Source organism: Sturnira hondurensis, unplaced genomic scaffold, assembly GCF_014824575.4.
Source record: "Sturnira hondurensis isolate 20B ecotype Veracruz unplaced genomic scaffold, ASM1482457v3 Scaffold0002840, whole genome shotgun sequence".
NCBI lineage: Eukaryota > Metazoa > Chordata > Mammalia > Chiroptera > Phyllostomidae > Sturnira > Sturnira hondurensis.
Window position 1 is genome coordinate 15,386,912 of NW_028075471.1, and position 5,518 is coordinate 15,392,429.

Genomic DNA, 5,518 nt, shown 5'->3' on the forward strand with positions numbered 1-5,518 from the left:
GTCTATTTCCTTTGCCAGATTGAGAAAGTTCTCCTTTATTATTTGGTCGAATAAGTTTTCCACTTGTTGCTCTTCCTCTTCTCCTTTTGGTACTCCTATAATTCTGATATTGGAATGTTTAAACATGTCCTGGAGGTCCCTAAGCCTCTCCTCCTTTTTTTGAATTCTTGTTTCTTCATTCTTTTCGGTTTGGTCATTTTTTTCTTCCTTCTGGTCCACTCCCTTGATTTGAGTCCCAGTTTCCTTTCCCTCACCATTGGTTTCCTGTGCATTTACCTTCATTTCAATTAGTTTAGCCTTCATTTGTTCCTCTAATTGTGACTCAATCAACCAGTTCTGTGAGCATCCTGATCACCAGTGTTTTGAACTGTGCATCTGATAATTGTCTATCTCTTGTTCACTTAAAAGTATTGGCTCTGGGGCTTTGATTTGTTCTTCTGCTTGAGCCATAATGTTTTGGTCTGTTTGTGCCTGTTAGGTATGAGGGGTGGAGTCTTAGGTGTTCACCAGGGTGGGGCAACCCAGTTGCTGGGTTGTGACACTGTATGTGGGGGCAGGGTCAGAGAGGGGCAATGCCGTCTATCTTGGCCGGAAGTTTGGGATGCTAAATTTCTTGTCTTGGATCGATTCAGGGGTCCATGCGCTGGGATGAGAAAAAATACACCTGACATTTTTATTTTCACTAAACTCTAAAATTCATCATTTCCTTTGATTATAAATGTCAGTGACAAACCACAGGGATATTCTGAAGTTCCTGTGTCTTGGTGAAAATTGGAAACCACCAGCATTTTCAAGTTACATTACAGTTTGTTACAGATACTCCAAATTATGTGTCCATCACAACCTCATAATAATTTAGCTAATGGGTCATTTTGTTTAATGCATTAATATAGAAGCACAGGTTCTGTGTTATAAATTGTCTTAATGTTCTGATCAATTTCAGTCTAGTTGGCTTCCTTGGTAATCCTATACACTTTGTTTTATGTGTATTAAAACATTATTCTGTGACAGGACCTACTCACTTCACCAAAGGGGAGAGACCCATGGCACAGAAGAGGTAAAGGAGCTACATGCTAGGAGGTGGCCTTCATGTGCAATGTCACAGCTGCCCTCTCCCTCTTTCCCCTCCCATCCCATGTAAGCCGAATCTTTCACCCATCAATTCTACCTGATCTGACATAGTCAATTAAAAAGAAAACACAGTTTTCTTCTCAACAAAGTGCCAGAACAGCCTGCACAGCAGACTCAGAGATGCAGATCTTTATGAAGACCATCACCCTTGAGGTCGAGCCCAGTGCCACCACTGAGAGTGTCGAAGCTAAAATCCAAGACAAGGAGGGCATCCCGCCCACCCACAGCATCTGACTTTCGTAGGCAAACAACTGAATGATGGCTGCACTCTCTGAGACTACAACATTCAGAAAGAGCCCTCCCTGTACTTGGTACATCGTCTGTGGGCAGCATCATCGAGCCTTCCCTCCACCAACCCACACACAAGTACAATGGCAACAAGATGATGTACCGCAAGTGTTACAAACACCTGAACGCCCATACTGTCAACTGTTGCAAGATGTGCAGGCACACCCACAATCTGTACCCCATAAAGGTTAAATAAGGCCCTTCCACAACCTCTGAGACCTGCAAGGCAGCTTCTGCCTGAACCCCATGACCCTGGGGCCCCAATAATGTTACCCTTTCATTCATTGTAGCAGTGACAAAAAAGAAGAAAGAAAACTGATGGATGATGAGATGACTTATGTGTAAGGTATAAATCAAACACAAGAGCATGAGGAAACAGCTGTAGAATTATTTCTGAAAGGTTAAAGAAAAGAAAAATAACAACTTTCCCTGTATAGAAAGCACTATTATTTCAAGTACTTCTTGAAGCCACTATTTATAATATTTTCCAACTTGCAGGTGAAAAAATGTCCTCATTATTCCCACAAAGGTCCTTCAGAATGTCTATTTCAAAGCAAGCACCTCTGGAAGCCCACAATCTAAGAACCAGGGCTACAAATGGACATGGCCCTGAAAAGCAACAGCAAGACAAATTCCATGGTCATGTCTTCAAGAGAGAGTCTGAAGGGGCTGGAGGCCAGGGACGGCTCAGTAAGAAAAGGAACATGAGTTTCAAAGGTCTTTAGGATAACAGGTGTCAGACGCCCAAGGGCAAAGAGACCCTTATCAGCCTGAAAAAGACAAAATACATAAGCAGGCAACCATTAATTAAAAGCTACATATAAGGTCTCCCAATTGCTATCACACACATCCATGTAGGCTATGACAAAGGTGAGCAATAGTGAAGTCATGTGATCACCATGAGTGGGGTCCTAGAGTACATTCTCCCACAGCAGAGCCAGGATGTCAGGGAGCATGACCGAGGCCTGTGATGTAAGCCTTGCTGCAGGAGCCATGGGACTCTACCTGGGTCTCCCAGGAAACAGAGAAGGTCTCCCAGAACAGTCTACCAAAGGACAGGAGGGAAAGCATTTATAAATCAGCTTTCCCTTGAAGACATGAATTGCCAGGTCCTTCTGGGCTACCTTTGCTTGTACACTGTTACCACGGAGAGGCCCTGTGAGAAAGGTGGAAGGTGCATGGCCAGTGCCAAGGGCAGAGCGTGGGCAGCTCGAGCTGATGCCTCATGCCATATCCATCAGTTCCCACATATTCACCTTGGGACTCACTTGGAATGATCCCTTGCAGCTGTGGAGACTGAGAAATAGGACACAAGGTACCACAGGTATCTACTACCCAAAGAAAATTAGGAATGTAACCTTTTTTCCTCTGGAGTAGCTTCCCCTAAATTTTAAAATTCATTTACCCACCAAATATTCCTGAGCCCCAGCTCTGTGCCCAGCACTACCTCTAGGAACTAGGACAAAGCAATGAACAGGACTGGCTTGGTCTCTGCCTACCTACACCTGAGAGCAGCCATCTGAGAAATTCCTATTCTAGACACTGATAAAAAAAAAAAGATAATAGGAGGAGGAGGGATGAGAAAAGAGGTGAGGGAGAGAGGATAACTTAGCACAGTTTGTCAGGTATTATTGTTTGAAGTTGGAGCCTGAATGATGAGAAGAAGCCAGCTGTGGGACATGTGCAGGAAGAGCTTTTGAAAGAGGAAATACATGTGCAAAGGTCCTGAGGTGCCAGAAGCCGGCTATAGCACTAGGCAGGGCCTCTCCCACAGGGTGAGGGGAGGGGAGCGTTAAATATAGCCAGGAGCTCTCATCAGTCAGGAAGTATACAAATGCGGAAATTCGTTTTCAAATGGTGGTGGGTTCTATACAATATATAAGGTCCTCTCTTTAAGCTGACTTCTAACCAAAATAAACTATTTCTTTCCTTTTTTTTTTCTTCACTGCATTTTCATCCACAGATCACTGAACTTCGGGTTTCACACTGTTAACCAGGCTCAAATCAAAGTAAAAACCTCAAACTGCTTGTAGTCTCAGGACATTTGGGAAAGGACAAAAGTAAACCATAAAGTAATTCCACATCAGAGGAAAAGCTGACAAGGAGGAGCAGGTGGGTACGGGTACATGTGAAGTGAAATGATCGTCTGTGTGCCAGGTATGAGGCAGGTGTGACCGAAGGCTCAACCAGAAATCAAATGTCCTTCCTCAAAATGGCCAAGCTAGTTCTGCATCTCTACTCCTTTCTCACAACCTGGACAATAATACATTGATTGGCATAACAGAAAAGCAGGTATTGATTTCACATGTCCTTCCCTGGGTGTTAGAATGAAAGATCTTGCCAGTTGACTGCCCTTTAATTTCAATTATCTAGGGCCTTTTAGCCTTGAGAGACTTCGTATGCAAATAATAGTCATTACTACTGGTGAAGTTTTATTTATCATTACCTGTGTGATAAATACCATGCTGAAAACTTGTTACATGCATTAACTCATTCAATTCCTGCAACAGCCTTTTGAGACAGAAACCTCGTAAATGGAAATTCAAACACAGCAAAGTCGACAATCTGGCCAAAGTCGTAAAGCTGATAAGTAACAAAGTTGGGATTTGAACCAGCAAGAGTGTGACTCTGAAGCCCTCTAAACCATAAGCTACAGGGCTTTTTTAAGTCCATGGTAACCACACAGCTGACTTTCCATGGCACGGGTGTTTCGAAGGTGTAGGAAGCCTGCCTGCAGAGAGGACCCTGCATCTTGTACAGAACTCACTGCCATTTGAAAACCCAGTTCCACAATATATCATGCCTATCAAAAAAGGGTCTCAATAAAGTGAATTTAGCCAAGAGAGAAAAAGAGGCAAGGGAAAGGTTTAGAGAAACTGATCCCCCACTAATACCCGAAGTAGTCAAAGGAATTAGCATTCATTGTCCAAAGAGAAGGTGAAAGCCAAGATATGCACCAACTGTCATTCCCAATATAATAGCTTTCTCTCTAGCTGGCTCCTTTAAAGTCTGCTTTCGAGAATGCCTCCATCCTCAAATGAAAAGCTTCTAGTTTCTCATATGAGTGTCATATGAGAAAGGCAAAGGCTGGAATGAGCTGAGCCCAGCAGAAAGTGCACAGAACTACAGCAGGCTATTTTTGCATGCTCCGGGCAAGGAGAACAACAAGAAGACAAAGGTCTCCTGCTCAGAGAGGGTGGTGTGATGCTAATAGTGGCAGCAAGCAAAATTACTTGACCTCCTGCCTGCATCTGTGCTCTGTCCAAAGTGATGAGATGCTTTCCATAAAGGGTCGGGGAGACACAGCTTAGAGGGAATTGAGGTCCACAATAGGTGCTGTGACTGTCAGAGCGCTTGCCCTCCATAAATGAGTCTGAGACTCCTAGTCCTGACAGTTCAACTCCCTGCTACTGAAGCCATGAAGTGGGAGGGGGCAAAAACATTATTAGAAAACTGAAAAAATCTTGGAGAATAGATGTAACAGCAAACAAAATAATGGGAAAAGAGGCTTTGGAAATCGTAAATCAGTAAATGACTACCCATATCACAATAATTAGTGGGAATCAGCATAAATTCACCAATAATTCACAGCAGACGCTGCTCATTTCCTGTTTTCATGCTCCCTGAAGTTGAACATTATGGTCATAAAATCTGGAAATTAGCCAGGTATTCTTGGTTTTTCACAAAATTCTACTGCAAAAATATAAAGAAGTGTCAGCTAGACATAATGAAAATAAGCAGGCTGAAAAACCCAGTAAAATTTTTTCTTTCAAAGCCCTGATTCATGCTGCATGTCAATTTACAGTGGAGTCTCTAGTGGTATGCCACAGAGCTCCACCCAGAGCTCTACCCTATAAATTTGAATGATGATGTTGCCAGCATTCCACTCAGATTTGGGGAACACCTGAAGCTAGGAAGGAAAACAATTCTGAAATGTCAAAAGAAAAGTTGAAAAAATTCTAATGAGGTGACCAAACCCACTGAAAGTTAGCATAATGTAATTCTTCAGAGATAAATGCTGAATACTAAGCTTTGGTCTATAATGTAAGTGGATGAATACAGGATAAAGAAACACTGCTCTCTGGTGGCACACAGAAAA

General features: G+C 42.9%; 1 pseudogene; it reads left to right on the forward strand.

Moving 5' to 3' along the window:
- The first annotated feature begins 1,251 nt into the window (after positions 1-1,251).
- LOC118983669 (ubiquitin-like) lies at positions 1,252-1,615 on the forward strand (annotated as a pseudogene).
- Positions 1,616-5,518: the final 3,903 nt, after the last annotated feature.